At 45.3% G+C, this 19,234-nt stretch overlaps 1 protein-coding gene across 2 annotated transcripts in view; it reads right to left on the reverse strand.

The window, feature by feature from the left end:
- Positions 1–6,177, reverse strand: part of TSPAN9 (tetraspanin 9) — a 166,719-nt gene extending 160,542 nt beyond the window's left edge. The window contains exon 1 of one of the 2 annotated variants that reach the window (XM_065641053.1): positions 6,097–6,177. The gene's annotated coding sequence lies outside the window, so the exon portion shown is untranslated. The remainder of the gene's footprint in view (positions 1–6,096) is intronic. The other variant, XM_065641062.1, reaches the window with a different exon arrangement.
- Positions 6,178–19,234: the final 13,057 nt, after the last annotated feature.

Here is a 19,234-nt window from a genome sequence, read left to right on the forward strand (position 1 = left end):
TCAACCCTCCTCAACAGGCATTTTAACAGCCTCGTACTTCCATCAAAATGCAGTTCATGCCCTACTGGGGATCCCACATTTCCTATCTGTTCCTTCTTCCACATGAAGCACGGAGGTCAGATGCCTCCTGTTTAACTGTGCTTGCAGTCACAGCAAAAGCAGCAGGGCTCTGCCCAAGGATCATGCCTTATTCTACAAACTCTAGCCTTCAAGGTTTATTTTTGACAGCAATTAATGCAAGTGCTTGGAATATCAAAAGAAACAGTTTAATAGAGCCTGAAGAGGAAATGCTTTCAAAATCAGGCTGAGAAGGAAAAGTGAGGCAGGGGTTGAAAGACAGCTGAAGCACAGCGCTTAACTGTGGCAAAAGACAACTCACAGAAACACATGACTTTCCCAGAAACACCTGTGCAATTGAGGAAAGCATCCAGCATCTTTCACTGGAGAACAACGTCCTGCCTCATTATAAACACACCAAAGAAAGTATATCGCTGAACCAGAGGCAGTGACCCATGAGACAGACTTAATGTTTTTTTTCCCCCAGGAAACATAGCTCTGACATTCAGTTTCATCTGAGAGGCTACAAGGAGCAGCAGAAAGAGTCCCTGGAAATCAGTTTTAGGAGACCAGGAGAGATGAAGGAGTTGACCATCCTCAGAGCAAAAAAGATTTTCATTGGAAACAAGAGGTTTGAGCCACATACAGTTATATTTGTTGTCTCTTATCCAACCACCACGTACCAATGCGACGAACCTAGCTCCATCTTCTTGATAACCGCCTCTTACGTACTAGAAGGTCCTCCAAGCTGAACAAGCCCGGTTTCCTCAGCATATGATCTTCATACCGTATGAAGGCCCCAAGTGCAGTGAAAGGTCTTTAAAGGCCCTGATCAGCCTCACCTGGTGCCTCCACCCCCACTCTCTGCCCATGATCCCAGGGGCTCCATTTAAGCTCTGCCTTTGGCCTTCAGTCCCTGTCCAAACAATGTTGTAGGTGTGCTTGTCTCCAGTCATGTCTGCGTAAGGTCATGGACTCCGTTGATCCATGGTGTGATTTCCTTACTTGACCTCAGAGCTGCCACGTCACTATAGACCTCAGTGATAACTGGACTGTGTCTGACCCTAATTACCATCATTAGGCCTGATCCTGATCTGCTGATTCACATCTCAACTTGATCTTGCACTTGCCTTAGCATCACAAACCTGCCTGGTGATCTAGACTCTTGTTTAGCACTGGCTGCCTTAATCTGTACCATGGGATGGGGCCCTGGCTGGTGGGGCACATGCTTTGCCAGCTGGGTTACCACACTGGGCTCCCAGCTCCCCATCTGTTAACCAGGGGCCAGCTGTTCCATGACATGCTCCAGCCTCCAACAGTCCTAGTGGCCTTCCATGGGACTAGCTCCAATTTATCCATGCCTTTCTTGTCTCTCAGGGCAGAAAACTGGATGCAGTATTCTAGACTCTCTAACGAATGCCAAGTACAGGGAGACAATCACTTCTGTTTGTATACTGGCTACAGTCTTATTAACATAGCCCTGCATGTTGTCAGCCACCTTTGCTTCCACAGCACGTTGCTGGCTCATGCCCAGCTTCTTTGAAGCATTCTCCTGTCTTTTTATGCATCAATAAATGCAGTGACATTTTTTCAGGCATCAGTCACTTGCAATACTGAAACATGATAAAAGTGAAAAACTGAGATTGGTTTTCAATTGTCAAATCCAAGTGCAACAGGAATGTTAACATCTTGCTTCTAAAATAAGCAGTCTCTTCTGATCAAGGCCCAACCAACTCCATACCAGCTCTCACAGAGTAATACTGAGGCAAAGTCTTGGATTCTCTAGTGCAAAACTGCTTGTTTCACATGTGCCACAAACGCGCTGCAGTCTCAAGTGTTGTTTTGCTATTTCATTTTGTGCTGTTCTCATATTTCACTTTTTTATTACAATGATTTAGTTTGTGTATTTGGAGAGGGAAGGGTTAAACACTAAAAATACATGGTCGTGTTAAAATACCCTCATGGACAGGCTAAGGTTTGGCATGTTTTGGTAGAACATAACTTAAAATAGCAAGGAAAGCAAAGACTGTGGTATATGTGTCTCTGATGGGTATTTTCTGTTAAAATAACCACAATAACTAAGATAACACTGACATTCCCAGTTAACCCTCTACCCTCCTCAAGAGAGATGAACAGGATCATTGTAACCTTAGGGCTTTATCTGAATAATGCAAATGATGCTGCATTAGTTATATTCTGACCCCAAGATCTTCTCATGTGGCTTTATTCATGAGAATTCATTTTAAAGAAAGTGTGAATGCCCCAAACCAAATTTGACATAAGCTCTACAGCCCTGTTACAGAAAAGGCCTTGCCTGTAGGAGCTGCAATGTGAACAGCACAGATCTAAAAATATGAAGGGCAGAAGCTACATTAGCTCCATCAGTTTCCATTCTTGGAGCTCAGAAAAAAAACCTTCAAAATGGAAGCCAAGGGCACAGAACTATGAGGACTGTTTTTTTCCTTGGTGTTATCAACCACATGCCTACATCACAACGATAATTTTTCTTTTGATATTTTCTAAATTATTGAGTGCTAACTATGGCCCCATATTCTATGCTGATATAATTAATCAATGCATTTCTTCAGTGGCTATTATTCTTTGCCATTATACACTCTGTCTATAAAGAACTTAGAATCATAGAATCATTTCGGTTGGAGGAGACCCTCAGGATCATCAAGTCCAACCATAACCTAACATAACTCTAGCACTAAACCAGGTCCCTAAGAACCTCATCTATACACCTTTTAAACACCTCCAGAGATGGTGACTCCACCACTTCCCTGGGCAGCCTGTTCCAATGCCTGACAACCTTTTCCATTAAGAATTTTTTTCTAATATCCAACTAAACCTCCCCTGGCACAACTTGAGGCCATTTCCTCTTGTCCTATCACTTGCTACTTGGGAGAAGAGACCAACGTGCTCCATGCTACAACTTCCTTTCAGGTAGCTGAGAAAAGCAATAAGGTCTCCCCTCAGCCTCCTTTTCTCCAGGCTAAATAGCCCCAGTTCCCTCAACCGCTCCTCATAAGACTCACGTTCCACGCCTCTCACCAGCTTCGTCACCCTCCTCTGCACTCTCTCTAGTACCTCAAAGTCTTTCTTATGATGAGGGGCCCAAAACTGAACACAGTATTCAAGGTGGGGCCTCACCAGCACTGAGTACAGGGGCACAATCACCCCTCTAGTCCTGCTGGCCACACTATTCCTGATGCAAGCCAGGATGCTGTTGGCCTTTTTGGCCACCTGGGCACACTGCTGGCTCATATTCAGCCGGCTGTCAATCAACACCCCCAAGTCCCTTTCTGCCAGGCAGCTTCCCAGCCACTCTTCCCCAAGCCTGTAGTGCTGCCTGGGGCTGTTGTGACCCAAGTGTAGGACTCAGCACTTGGCCTTGTTAAGCCTCATACAACTGGCCTCAGCCCAACGATCCAGCTGGTCCAGATCCCTCTGCAGAGCCTTCCTACCCTCCAGCAGATCAACACTCCCACCCAACTTGGTGTCATCTGCAAACTTACTAAGGGTGCACTCAATCCCCTCATCCAGATCATTGATAAAGAGATTAAACAGAACTGGCCCTGATACTGAGCCCTGGGGCACACCACTCATGACAAGCCGCCAACTGGATTTGGCTCCATTCACAACTCTTTGGGCCCGGCCCTCCAGCCAGTTCTTTATCCATTGAAGAGTACACCCATCCAGGCCCTGAGCTGCCAGCTTATCCAGGGGAATGCTGTGGGATACGGTCTCAAAGGCCTTACTGAAGTCTAAGTAGACAACATCCACAGCCTTTCCCTCATCTACTAGGTGGGTCACCTTGTTGTAGAAGGAGATCAGGTTGGTCAAATAGGACCTGCCTTTCACGAACTCATGTTGACTGGGCCTGATCATGTGGTTCTCTTGTATGTGCCGTGTGATGTTACTCAAGATCATCTGCTCCATGACCTTCTCTGTCACCGAGGTTAGACTGACACGTCTGTAGTTCCCCGGATCCTCCTTCCAGCCTTTCTTGTAGATGCACGTCACGTTAGCCAACTTCCAGTCAACTGGGACCTCCCCAGCTAGCCATGATTGCTGATAGATAATGGAAAGCGGCTTAGTGATCACCTCTGCCAGCTCCCTCAGCACCTTGGGTGTATCCCATCTGGCCTCATAGACTTGTGGGTGTCCAAGTGGTGTAGCAGGTCGCTAACCATTTCCCCTTGGATTTTTGGGGATTCATTCTGCTCCCCATCCCTGTCTTCTGGTTTAGGGGTCTGGGTACCTGGAGCACAACTGTTCTGATTTTTAAAGACTGAGGCAAAGAAGGCTTTCCCTCATCTTCTGTCACTATGTTTCCCTCTGCATCCATCAGGGGATGGAGATTCTCCTTAGCCCTCCTCTTGTTGCTAATATATTTATAGAAACACTTCTTGTTGCCTTTCACAGCGGTGGCCAGGCTCAGGTCTAGTTGGGCTTTGGCCCTTCTAATTTTCTCCCTGTATAACCTCACAGAATTCTTGTATTCCTCTTGAGTAGCCTGCCCCTACTTCCAAAGGTTATAAATTCTCTTTTTATTCCTAAGTTCCAGCCGCAGCTCTCTATTCAGCCAGGGCGGCCTTCTTCCCTGCCCGCTCACCTTCCAGCACATGGGGACAGCCTGCTCCTGTACCTCTAAGAGTACCTTCTTGAAGAGAGACCAGCCTTCATCTATCAACTTCATCAGATATCTTCAGATAGACTTTAAATAGACTTAATCCATCAACTTAACAAACAAGCCATTAAAACTACCTCTGCCACCTGTTATTACTTTGCTACAGTAATAGGTTAAATTTTGGCATCCACAAGTAAAGTTTAGACCCATCTAGAAGTAACAGCACAAACGAGCCACATGATTTGACTTTCATGGCTATTCTGAAGAATGTCCAACTCTTTCCCAGTCAAATCCCAGATGACTTACCCCAAAGTCAATTCAGCCAGGTAGGAAAACCAGGTGCCCCCATTCTTAGCCCTATGCTTCAAATCACAAAACCAAGCAGACTAAAAGAATAGGGGGGAAGAAGAAAAAAAAAGTTGATAAAAGGACTAAGTAAAGAAAGGCAGCTTTATTTACCCTTGTAGCCTATGTTTTCCCCCACCACTGCATCCCCATACTACAGGTGCTCCTCTCTGCCCATCTGAAATCTCTGGAACGGAAGGCCTTTTTGAGTAAGGCACAGTTCACAGAGCTCCCACCTCCCACCAGAAGCACAGTGACAAGCAAGATCCAAGATCTGGCAAGAAAAGCTTCCAAAAGCTTGAACAGGAAAAGGCAAAGCTGGAATCAAGTTTTGCATAAGAAGGGGGAATGCAGGGACTACTGGCACCACCTCCACGGGCGGCAGCCGAGGAGAACTGTCAGCCTATCGGCCACCTATGATCTTGCTCCTCCATCGCCCCCCGGACCGCGGCTTCCCTCCTGCCAGCCGGGCTTCCCTCCTGGAGTCCCACGCGTGCTCTGCCCCCCGCGGGGGCTTCTTCGCGCTCCCGCCCAACCAAGGCTCGGCTCGGCTCTGCGCCCTCACATGCTGCTGCAGCCTCCGGCATTGTGCGAGAGGAGAAGAAAGGAGGCCCCCCCGCCTGCAAGCAACGCTGTTGCGGGCGTTTCACCGGTGGCGGGAGAAATCCCCAGCCGACGCCATCCGCTCCCGTCAGGAATGGGCACCGCGGACTCTTCGGCGGGGAGCAGGACCCGCGCACGCATACGCCACTGGGATCGTCTCGTCCCTCTGAACTAACTTTCCTGTTTCCGCAAAAATTATACAGACCATGGCGGGGGAGAAGGGGGTACTGTTTTCACCACACACTCCTTACCTCTACGATTCTCCCGCTCCCCCACCCAGCCAACACCCATAGGGACCCCGCCGCGCCCCAGCGCCTCCAACCGCCAGGCCGGCGGCCCCCGCTCCCTAAGACCGGTACCCCCCGGCACCGGCTGCCCCTCGTCGCCCCGCTCCTGCCATCTCTCACGGCCGGGGAGCGGCCGCAAATTTCCACTGCCCCCGCGCCGCCAAGTCTCACCCGCGCGACCCTGGGCTGGGCTGGGCCGGGTGGGGCCGAGTGGTGGGGGAGCCGCAGAGGCACGGTAGGACACGGCTCCAGCTCCTGCCAGCGGAAACGGGAGGAGGGACTCGGACCGGCGCTACCGAGCAGGGAGGAGCTGGGGGCGCTGCCCATGGGAGGCTCCAGCCCCGCGGAGGAGGCAAAGCTGCGCCGCCGGCCCGGTCCTCCAGCGAAACTCCTTCCGCCCGGAGCCGGCCCGGCCGACTCCGGAGCAAGAGGCTGCCGCCATCCTGCGCCCGATCCTCCGAAAGCTCTGCCCTGGCGCCTGCTCGACAGGGTTTCCCCCGCTCCCTGTGCCGCCCACTCAACCCACCGCAGCCCTCCGGACGGAACCTTCCTGGGGGGGGCGCCACGGGCATCCCTTGCCTGCACCTTCGCGAGACTGGGGTCCTGCGCCGAGGCTGGGGGCACTTAATGCCTCCCCGCCTCGGCTGCCTCCCCTGCCCTGAGGGGCCTGCGGCTCAAGTCTCCTCTGGGTTCACGTAGGCAGGGGCAGTAGCTGGGATGAATATAAGCCACTAGCAGCTAGAGAGCGGCTGCCGCAAATGGAAAAGCCATGGCTAAGCCGCTCGTTGGTCCTAAGCCCACGACTGCCAATATATTGCTGTGGCTTCTAGCACGGAGGGTAAGCTTGTCTGACTGCTCGTCTGAGCGCTTTGCTTTGGCAGCAGCAGAATACAGGCTGCGCAGCACGTCGTCTGTAATGTTGTGTGAGAGAAGGCCACGAGGAAGATCCTTTTGAGATCCTACAGAAAGTCCCTACCTGCCTTCTGCTGAGTGTCAGTGGAAGGGCAACAGAAAGTTAATGGAGCCAACTTCAAACACCAGCTCCAGCAGAGGTGTGTCTTGGGTCTTATTAACACAGCGTGGGAAGGTCCTGGTGAGGACTGCTAAGCAAAGTGTGTGAGGGGATGTGGCCTAGAATTGGGGCAGAGATACCTACAGAAATAGACCAGTGCAGTCACGGACATGGGCCTGCTGGGCGGAACTGTATTTCACAGTGTGTGAAGAGCAACTCAAGGTTCTACCATAAATATTTCTGTAGAAGGAAGATCTGTTTCACGTTCTTAGGTCCCCTGTGTATTCTCATTTCCTTCCTTGTTTTCATGCTTCTCAATTCAAGGGCATGTTCACATCAAATATATTTTTTCATGCCTTCCATTCTGTCTTATGTGGATTTTTATGAACTGGTTAATTTAACAGACTCTAAGCATCCTGGTGGTAGGGCTGCCAACACCACAACTCTCAGCTGCTGCATGTTTGTTCCCATCTCCCCTAGAAGAAAAGCATGTGCAGCAGCATTCTGTTCTTCATTTTTTTATGTACAAGAGTACACAAATGTTGTTATGTGTTTACCCTAAAGCAAGCAATGAAGGAAATCTGCCTTGCAATGCAGCAGTTCTCTCTGTTGAGAGCATTTAATTTGGTTCTTTGGTTCTAGGTTCCGTCTGTAGCTCTAATGCAATAACTCCTGTTGTACCTGAGAACTGAAGGATTTTCATTCCAGAAATGTTGTCAATCTTTAAATAACCCAGGCTCAAACTCTGGAGATAAAGAACTATTTCCTCAAAGATGAGCAGGGCATGAAGCCAGTAGACAATGAGGACAAGTCTGGCAGTTTTGATGGTGGTGTTATTGTTGTTTGTTTATTTTAACAGAGACAACATGATGTTATATTATTTACTTGTTGACATAAGCAGAATCAGCTTTATACCCAGGTATATGGGATTTCTGTAGTTCAAGTGAAAGTGAAAGATTAATAGGCAAAACCAAGTCATCATTTGGAATCTACCTTGGAAAGAGGGTAAAAAATGCTGGGAAATAAGATAAAAAATACATTGGAGCTTTGTTTGAACTTGAGGATCACCCTGAAACTGGGGACTGGAGTGGCCGATACTGCAGATGCACTTTCTACCGTGGAGACTGCACTAGGCTACAGATGTCTTCTCAGTACACTAGTAAGCTTAGAAGGTAATCTCTTTAAACTTTTGTTTCAGCTTCAACTAGCTGTCTTGTGCAAGTGACCAGATCTAACATGGGGGCACTCTGATGTCCTCTATACAATGAGGAACAGAAATAGTTGCACCTTATAAGCGATATACTTGAATTTACAGCATCTAACCAGCAAACCTAAAGGCTACATACAGCTTCTGAAAACAGCTTTGAGTAGCTGCGTTTGGGGCATCTAGAAATGGACACATGGCTTTGAAGTGTGATTCACTAGGTATAACCCCCCTGCTGTAACAGACAGCTTTGGATCCCAGCCACCAATTTCAGATTAAATAATTGGATGGCAACAGTAAAGTACTGTGGGGAAATTAGGGATGTTGAAAAATGAAAGTCAGTGCTTCTCTTTTTGACAGAAAGGGATCATCCGTCTAGACTCTGTAGCTTTGATATATTTAGGTTCTTCCCATGATTATTGCTATATTGCCTATTTGAAGGAGGTGAGGGGTGTGCTTTTTTTTTTTTTTTTAATGAAGCACTGCTTATTTTCCTCAGAATGAGCACCAGTACTTTGTGGGTCATTTAAGAGGCCAAAAATGGTATGGATCACAGATCTGGAATCTTCACTAATTGCTGAATTACCATGTTAAATTATGCAAACACAGGCAAAACATGCTTAGCAGTGTAGGAGATCTGGATCTGGTGTCCAAGAGGAGGATTGTCCAAAAAAGCAGACATTTGCAGGGGGTGGGACACACCATGATGGGAGGGGAGGCTGCTCTTGGGGCCTTGAATAGGCCTCAGGTGCCCTGACTAGCTTTACCTGGTGTTTCCATCTGTGTACCCACTGCTCGTTAGCCCAGGAGCTTTATCTGTGCTCAGATCTGGGCACTCCAGTCATTTTCTGAACTCTGTTGTATGTCTGTCTGTGTCTAGTCCTGGATTGACTTCAGCCCTGACTTATTACATGGCCTTTGTCTGGCATTGACTGGACTGTTAGTGGAACCTTTTGCAATCTTTGCTCTGCTCACCTCCTTAGATGCTATACCCCAGTCTGCGAGGTTGCTGACAGACCTGTGGTCAACATACACTTCAGGCTAACCATCTGTTGTAAAGTAGCTCTGCTCTTGCTATTCCCTTACAAGCATGCCAGTTGTCTGCTGCCTCGCTACTTGGTTTTGATGTAGACTGTATGTGTAGGATTGATGAAGCAGCATGACTCTGGCAGCTTCTTGAAGGCTCAGCACATGTTCTCTCTGCCTCTGCTACAGCTTTACAGCAAGTTTGAAGGTGTGTGCGGGGTCAGCTGGGATAGGGTTAATTTTTACAGGAAGCTGAAAACGTCCTGGGTTTGGCTGGGATATTGATTTTTCTCAGGAAGCTGGGAGGGGACACAGGCAGGACAACTGATGCAAATTAGCCACAGGAGTATTTGATACCAAATGAAGTAGTTCTCAGTATAAAACTAGAGGGAACTGGCTGGGGGAAGAACTTGCTGCCTGGGAAATTGCTGCTGTCCAGGGCACCCTTTGTTCTCCGGGACCAGTGGTGTGGTGCGGTGCAATCATATTTGAGCATGAAGTGCAGTCCATGACTTCAGTCTTCCAGGCTTGGCTGTATGGGACCAGTGTATGGGCTGGGCATCAGTTTTTTGCACTGGTGAGCGACTGCATTGTGTACCCATCACTTTGTATATTCTTTCATTGTTGTTATTGTTTTGTTGTTAAACTGTTCTTATCGCAACCCACAAGTTTTACCTTTTTTTCCCAGTTTTTCTCCCCATTGCACTGGGTGTTGGAGGGGGAGACACGAGTGAATGAGTGGCATGTGGTTGCTGGCTGGGTTGTTCTTACCTGTCTGAATATGTTCTTATTCTCTGCTGCCACCACTTAAGCTCTTCAGATCCTTCACCTGGTCCAAGATGTCAAAGAACCAAGGAAAAATGAGCTGGATAATGGGGAAAAAAAAAGTCCCTGGGAAACCATTGCACCAAAGGCTAAAGCACATATGTAATACTCAAGGAAATAATGATCCTTGGGTCTAAATATTGAAAGAGATTTCAATTCAATCCCTACATCTGCCTCTAGGCCTACCTAAATGTTTTCTTTGTTGGCAATGTCAGCTTAAGAATTTCACATCTCCCTCATCATAGATAAATGAATGAATTCAAAAGAACTTGTCTTACCTGAAGTGTTTCTTTTGGCTTTGAAGTGAAGATGAAGGGAGGGCTCCTGTCTTACCTATTTCTGTGTTGCTCAGACCTGTGGTCTGTTTTGTCTTATCTCAGAAGTTTAAGTGGAATCATTTCAGTAATCGAGCCTGACATGATTCCACAAGCAGATGTAGCTGCACAACTGAGGGCTGATACACCGAAGCATGTGGGTTAGAAAAGAAAGGAGCTGCAGTTGAATGGAAACTTTTGAGCTGCTTTCTTCTAAAGAAAGTATGGATATTTAGGTCCTTGTTTTGTCACTTAGTCTTCTAATGACTCAGTGTTGTGGCTGTAAAATGATCAGTGGAATCGGCTTTTGCTGTTTTGTCTTTTGATGTTACAGCAAGTTCTTATAGGCTAAGGTTAATATTTCTAGTATTTCTGCCCCAACAGAAATTACACTTGTAAGCCACTTTGATATCCTCATTTATTGTTGGTTTAGAGTTCAATTTAGCCTTTCCTTTTGAAAGTAGGCTAGCTCTTTTTTAACTTATGCTGATTTTTGGTGTTTGCTTTCCTTTATTTTCAGCGAAATTACAGCTGGCTCTTAGTTCTGATGTACTGTCGGGTTTCTTCTCTTGAAATTACAAGAAAGGAAGCCTTGGGGACAGAGATCTACAGTCCTTTCAGTGTTTGAAATATTTTTGCACGGATCTCACCCGGTCTGCAAGGGCACAGAAGCCTTTTAGTCCAGAACAAAATTTCCAATACTCTGTTTGACTCACAGCTTTATTAAATCTTCTTCATCTGGTAGTTGTGACAACCTTGAAGCGGTCCCCCCATGCTTAGCAGAACAAAGGGCTATGTTATGCCTTAAACATCTGGGGTTTGCTACTTTGGACAGAAAAGATAGATGGCCGTGGAGGCAGACACCTTGTCTTTTTTTCCCCAAGGTTTTGTGATTGATACTTTGGGCAGAAAAGATAGATGGCTGTGGGGCCAGGCACCTTGTAAGATAGAGGCAATTAACAGTGTTCCTGTGAAGGCCTCATGGCCAAATTGGGATGATAGAGATGAACCATCTGTTGGAGAACCAATTACCAGAAGAAACTGCGAACAAACAGCTGCCCTTGATGGGCAAAACAGCTCACTTCTGGTTAATACTGTGAACTTTCCCCTAGTTTGAAGACCCCAGACTCATTTCCAGAAGAGTCTTCCTAATTAGCATGAAAAGCAAACAGAGGGAGGAGACGAACCGCACTCTCCTATCTCGCATGTAAATGAACTGGGTTATAAAACAACCTCAGGCATGACATGAGGTAGTGGCGTGTACCAAAATCTTCAACGCATCCACCCCTCCTCCAGAGGTCGTCATGGGACTGATCAGCCCGTGGAGCGGTGATATCTTAGTCTCTCTCTCTGATATCTTAGTTTTCCTTCTCTCTCTTTTCCTTTTTCTTGAACATATAAAGGTAATATCATTGTAAGTTTTGCTGCGAAAGTCTTGTTAAGTTTTGCGATATAGTTACTAATTGTTGTCAATCCGCTGTTTTTAGAAGGGCTTTTGCTGTCAATGTATTGATAAGTTTTGTGATATTATAACATACTTTTGCCAAGTCACTAACCACTGTAATTTGTATTCCACCAACTGCTTTTAGTAAATTCATAATTCATTTGGACCTCTGGAGTGATTGTCTGTCATTAACTTGGCATTACCGCGCAGAAATTCCCAGAGTTAACTCACACCTGATCTCACCTGGTGAGACAGGGCGCATGTTGCGTTCAGAGTTAATTCATCCCTCATCCCATCTGTTGGGACGGGACAGTAGCCTCCATAAAAGTGAGCTCTCCCAGACACATGAATTTTCTGTTGGTTTTTCTGCTGAGTTTGAAAGGTAAGTAGATGTCTCTTGCTTACCCTGGTTATTTACACCAAGGAGCTGTGAACTCCAAGAGCAAGAGTAGAAAGACACAGTGCCAGACAAGAGGCTTTCATTGTTACTAAGTGAAAAAAAAAAAAAAGACCTGCATAAGGATCTCTAAATCAACTGTCCTAAGATTTCATCTGTTCTTCAGCCTGTTGGCTTGTATTCATTACTTCGATAACATCATAGAACTGTGCTAATATGGCTTTATTCATGATCAGCTGATGGACTAAACAGACTTCTAGGGCTCATCTCCTTCAGGGACTACTCCATGGCATCTGCTGTACCGTTGTAAACCTGCAGTGGATGCATGCAAGGCACCAAGCTCATGTTTGCAGAAGAGCACTAATCCGCATCACAAGCAATTTTCCATCACTGGGGACTAAACACTACCCTTTCCTCGGTACAGGCTTCTATTTCAAAACATATTTGTTGTCTCTGTTGGCCAAAAATAATTTTCCCAAGAGTCAGTCTTTTTTCTGATTTGTGAGGTTTTATTTGTTCTGTTGCCTGTTCCACACATGGTTCAGAGATCAAGAGGGAAATTACATAGGGCTGAAATAGGCAGGTGCATGCATCGGTAATGGACTGTAGCCAGTTGGTGCCATTCTTACTTGTATGGCCAACTGTGGGGGATGGCTGATTTGCAGAGAAGATGTTAATTTGATCCTGGGTGGTTTGGTCACCTTGCTGTATGCGATGACACCTGATGGGCCAGAGCGGCACTGTGCTTGCATGGATTTTTCATGTGTAGCACAGAACAGCAGGCATTTCAAGATGCTATGTTTTCTAGGTGTTTAAAGTACTTGGCTTGGCTTTCTCCAAGCTTGCCTGATTCTGGTTACCAGCCATGCAAATCTTATGAAAAGCTGTTGGTATCAGTGTTCTGTGTTGCTGTTCAGAAGTCAGTTTTTGTAGGCATTTGTTTGTCTTGGAAAGACACAGAAGGAACTTTGTGCATGGGAAAAAGTTGTAGACATTGTTTAATTAGTGCAAAAAAGTGCTTCTGTCCTTTACTAGCCAGTTTTGGCTCCTGCACAGAAAAGGTTAACAGCACTAGCCCTGCACAGTCCTTAAAAGCAGCCCCTGAGAGTGCAGGGTCTGCAAGACTTGGGGGTGAAATACTTCATTATATATAAGAAATAAATAGAGCTTTTTTTTCCCATAACAAGAAGCAAAACATCTTCTCCAGCTCTGACTTCATGACCTCATGTTCACTATTGTCCTTACCCACATCCTTTCCTTCCCATGCTTCAAAGCACAGGCTATGACCTAGCACAGACCATGAGCAGCAAAGTGCAGTGTGCGTGGCAAAGTCAGTATTGTGCCAGCTGCCCCACAGTAATGTCTGGTGAAGACTCATCCCTGTGAGGGACCTCCTACATACAAATAGAAACCTGCACTGGGGCAGTTACAACAGATAACTGAAAAGCAATAGCTTAATGAGGAAGTGAGTCAATCAGTCCCCCTTCCTCGTCAAATTGATTGCCCAGGCACATTGGGACTCCAGTGGTGCAGGCCTATGTGTTCTAAGGCTAGTCCTGGTGCACTTTGTTCTTACATGGAGATTCCCATTGACTGGAAGCTAGCCAATGTTATTACAATCTACAAGAAGGGCATGAGGGAAGACTCAGGAAACTACAGGTCTGTTAGGCTGACTTCAGAACCTGGAAAAATTGGGGAGAAGATCATACTGGGTGCTATTGAAAGGCATTTAAATAACATCAGGCAGAGTCAACATGGGTTCATAAAGGGAAAGTCCTGTCTAACTAATTTGATATCCTTCTATGGTGAAGTCACTCACATAGTGGGTGAAGGGAAGGTGAGTGATGTGGGGTTTTTGTATTTTAGTAAGGCTTTTGATACTGTGAGATGAGCAGGTTTACAGTGTGCTGGGTGAATGTCACCATTTAGCCCTGGGCCAGCATCAAGCAGTAAACAGCCACTCTCTCTCACCTTTCCTTCCCCAGGGGGAAGGAAGGAAAGAGGAGGAAAGACTCATGGGTTGAAATGGAAACATTTAAAAGAACAATAATAAAAGAAGAGTGATACAGAGCACTGCTTAGCTGCTGGAATGTGTGCTCCCAGCAATTAAAACTAAAGGGCAGACACTGTGAGCACAGCGAGTCCAGCGAAATGCAGACATCACAGCAGACATAGGGAAGCCACAGGAGCAGGACCCCTCACAGACAGTAAGAAGTGCCATCCTCAGCAACATCATGCTTATATATGGAGTGTGGCATTCATGGTATGAAACAGTTCTGTTGGTCAGCTTTGGTTAGCTGTCCTGGATACACTGCTCCCCACATCATATACCTGCTTACTTGCAAGACATGGGAAACTGAGGAACATCCTTGGTTTCCCTAGCAATAAGTATCAACATCAGTTTTCCCAGCATTTTCCTCATACCAGAAGCTAAAGAGCAGTTGCAGAGAAGAGAATCAATTCTATCCCAGCTAGGCATAAACATTACTGAGATAATAACTGTAAATAATAGGCATTGTCAGCACCATTCTCACGCTGAAGCAAAAAATCCTGCAGTTACTCCAAAGAAAATTGACTGTGCTGGCTGAAACCAGGACAGTAAAGAACTGACTGAAGGGCAGAGCTCAAAGATGTAGTGAATGGGGCCACATCTGGCTGGTGACCAGTCACCAGTGCTGTTCCTCGGGGCTCAATTTTGGGGCCAGTCCTGTTCAATGTATTTATCAATGATCTGGATATAGGTATTCAATGCACCATTAGCAAGTTTGTTGTTGTTGATACCAAACTGGGAGGTGCTGTTAACTCTCTGGAGAGACAAGAGGCCTTGCAGGGGGATCTGGATAGATTGAAGCATTGGGCAAATATCAACAGCATGAAAGTTAAGAAGAACAAATGCCAGATTCTGCACCTGGGATGGAGTAACATGAGACACAAGCATAAATTGGGAGAAGAGTGGCGGGAGGGCAGCCCTGCAGAAGGGGATGTGTGGGTGCTGGTCGACGGCAACTCAATGAGCCAGCAGTATGTGCTCTGGCAGTTAAGAAGGTAAACAGCATCCTGGGGTGCATTAAATTCAGCATAACCAGCTGGTCAAGAGAGGTTTGTCCTGCTGTATTCAGTGCTGGTGTGGCCTCACCTTGAGCACTGTGTGCAGTTCTCAGCCTCACAATTTAAGAAGGATGTGATGGTACTTGGATGCATTCAGAGGAGGGCAACAAAGCTGGTGACAGGGCTGGAAGGCATGTCCTATGAGGAGCGGCTGAGGAATTTGAGTTTGTCTAGTTTGGAGAAAAGGAGACTGAGGGGCGGCCTCATTTCTTTCTGCAGCTTCCTGAGCAGGGGACGTGGAGAGGGAGGTGCTGACCTCTTCTCCCTGGGATCCAATGATAGGATGCATGGGAATAGTTCAAAGCTGCATCAGGGGAGGTTTAGACTGGACACTGGACATTAGGAAACATTTGTTTGCTGAGAGGTGGTCAATGCCCCAAACCTGTCAGTGTTTGAGAGGCATTTAGAAAATGGCTTTAACAACATGCTTTAACTTTTGGTCAGCCCTGAAGTGGTCAGGCAGCTGGACTACATGATCATTGTAGATCCCTTCCAACTCTTTTCTCTTCTTCTTTTCTCCTTTTCTTTTCTCTTTTCTTTTCTTTTTTTCTTTCTTTTCTTCTTTTCTTTTCTTTTCCTTTTCTCTTCTCTCCCTTCCCTTCCCTTCTCTCCTTGTACCTGTATATGAAGTACATTCAGTAGGTCTTTGCAAGTAGCCTATATTCTGGTTTTCTGTTTGAAATCTCTGTTGGAAATTCTCAGAGTTTCTTCATGTGCTAAGCCGAATAAAACACCCTTTCTAGGGCCTGGAATCACCTTTTCCACAGATAATGAAATATTCATCCTCCAATGTATGTCTCTGTTTCATTGAGTAGGTAGCACTGAGACTTTCATCTGACTCTCATGTTCATCTCTGTCACTGAAGTTTTGTATTTGTGCATCTGTCATTTGACAATTAGTTCCAACACGCTGTCCAATTTTGAATCGTGTTCTGATGATGTACCTCTCAGGCACTGGTTATTTTTCTGATATTTTACCTTTCATTTGCAATCTTTCTCTTGTTCTTTTAAGGACATTTTAAATTATACTTCAAATCATTCTTAGTATTTATTCTCCCAGCTCAAGCCTAGTGTTCCAATGGTGTTCAAGTCACTCAAGTTCTGTATACATACTCAGCCTGCAAAAATCTCATTTAGTGCTAACTGCAGATTAATTTACCCTGCTTCTTTCTCCTTCCTCCATACCACTGGTGATGTTAAAAGAGAATGGGTCTATACTAATCTTTTTCAGTACATATCTTCCCCTCAGTTAGCACAATCATCTGTTATCTTTGTTAAAGGTATTTTTAGTTGTTTGCTTTTCATCTAACCAGTGACAGCCATACCAATGTGAACTCATGCTTCAGACAAAAAATGTTTAGGGTGTCCCATTTTGAAATTTTACCATAATAAACTTGTCTAACTCATTTGATTTAGAAGTTAAATTTCAATAGTTCATTCCTTACTATTTCTTGAATATTAATTCCTTGTGAGGAATCAACTCACCCAGCTGCAACAGAGAATCAGAAAAGATTGTATGGAACCGTAAGGTCATATACTAAGAATTATAAACCTACAGGCAGCATTATAGGCTTGAATAAGTTTTACACAGGCTTTGGAAAACACTTCAGAGAAACTCCATACTATCAGCCAGCAATGTGGCAGAGGAATACTAAAGATTTACGTCATTGAGGAAAACACTGCATGTTTCTCTACACTTATGAGCTATTAATAGCAAAGAATAATTGGTTTCAATACCAGCTTCAAAATAAAACCATGATGATTCCAAGGCATCAGTAGATTCCTCCTCAGAATTATTGCACAGGGTGGTTGAAGCTACCATTACCTATTTAAGTTCAGTGTTTACCAGAACTTATTTAAAGCTAGGTAAGAGAAAGCATAGCTAGTGAAACACACAAGGAAGCTCATGAACACAATCAAGGAAAAGAGCTAGTGAAAATTAGATTGTTGAAACAAGCACTTAAGGCAGCAGATTGCCCAAAGCATTTTGTGGAGAAAAGCTGAGGAGCCTGAGAACTGGAAAGTGAAAGAGCTGAGAGCTGACATCAAAGATGCCATCATTGTGGCTTTCTCTGAGCATAATGAACAGTTTGTAGGAGATAACTCAGTATAATACCAGATTATGTTCTAAAAATAATGTGTTCCAGCAAGGGAATCTTCCCTCCCTCCTTCACTCCCTCCCTCCTCCCCCCTACCCCATCCCAAATATAACATACCTACCAAGGAGAACGTATGCTGATGGTACACTGGAAGGTGGCTGGCTGAGCATTTTTCATTAATTTCAGTGAAAGGATGGATTCATATTCAACAATACTTGTGAAAAAGCCCAATGGAGACTTAGACCTTCAAGTACTCAAAGGATTAATCTGAGTCCACAAAGCATGGGAAGAACATTTTCTAGGACTTGAAGAATGTAAACTTTGAAGGGAGTTGAGATTTAAATGTACAGAAAACAAAATCATCAATCTGTGAGAAGACTCTTGGTGTACCTTATAAATGAGTACAACTTACAACTTCAAATACAGAAACAAAACATTTTAAATGACAAGAAGATGGTTAGGAAGCTGGAGGAGATATGTAAGTCTGCAGGTCTCTACATATGCTGTGGAAAGAGTTGTACAGTATCTTAATGATATCCACAGAGCTCTTTAACCAGCAGACTGAAAGCTGTAGAAGGGAGTACCAATAAACTCATGAGTTTTTGAAAGAAGTTCAGATTTCATCTGTGTGTGGCTGAAGCTCTTACCTTCTGGCATTCTAATAAACCCTGATGGTATCTCAGATTCCTCACGTACTCATGAGTACTTTTCTCTATGTAAAAAATGCAAGGATGGAAATGTCTGAAATAAGTCTGAGAGGTGTTTCCTAAAGTGTTGTGATGCATTGTGTAAAGAAGAGGATACATCCAAGTCTGTGCCACGGGACTGTGCCTGGCCAGTGGCTGCCAGGGAGCATCATGCAAACCAACTCCTCCCTCAGAGTAACATGAATGGCTGAATCTTCTCCCACATCAGCAGCATTTTCAGGGACCAAGATTATTGCCTCTCATTGATTCTTGAGTAAACAACCTCAGCTTACAGGTAAAGCAGAGAGACTGTGTTTGAAAGCCTAGGAAACATGAAAAACTAACCTCTTTCCACTATTCTCTCTCATAATTTTCCTGCAATTTGCTGGCCAAATGGCATTCTTTGCCATACTTGTGTGCCTCACTGTCTGCAACTAACAGGTGGAACAATTTGAGCTTGGTAACCAATTATTTTGCTGGTGCACAAGGGAAGAGCAGAGTCAAGCTCCCAGAGCAGCGCTAACTGCACGGAGAGAACAAAAGCAAAAGCAGCAAGAACTGTTGTAGTCAGTCAAGTCAGCCAACCTGATACACGGAGGGTATCTGCTGGGCGAGACAACATGATTTAACGTACCAAATTTTCTAAGCATAACTTCATTTAAAAGGCAAAAGAAATGTTGGTCTCTCACTATCATGTACGGAAGGGAGGGAAACACTATCCAGCATCTTAACAGAAGGAAAGGTGAAGGGGTCTGTGACAACACACCTGCTAAAGTGGACAGCTAGACAGGCAGATACGTAGGTTATATGTGCAGTCTCCATACACATGCATGTGCTCACATGTCTAACTGACATCTACATAAATGTCTGTGCATGTGTCACCCTACAAATGAAAGTATATGAATGCCCACAAATGCAGACTAGATGTAGCATGAACATCTTAAACCTGTTCACATGTTGTCAAACTTGTGGAATCTGCTGCCATTGCCCTACCTGTATGCTTGGGTGCATACATGTGTATGATCACACCCTGTGTGTGCCCTGTGGGAAATACGTTCCACAGGATGCTGTTTGTGGTGAAACCCTTAAGCAGTTATTTTCCTGTTGCATTGACTCCAAGTCTTTTCCTCATTTGCACAAACCTGAAGATACAAACTTATTTGACGCTCTCAATCACAAAACAGCTCAGAAGTGC

This window comes from Caloenas nicobarica, chromosome 1 (genome assembly GCF_036013445.1).
Source record: "Caloenas nicobarica isolate bCalNic1 chromosome 1, bCalNic1.hap1, whole genome shotgun sequence".
Classification (NCBI taxonomy): domain Eukaryota; kingdom Metazoa; phylum Chordata; class Aves; order Columbiformes; family Columbidae; genus Caloenas; species Caloenas nicobarica.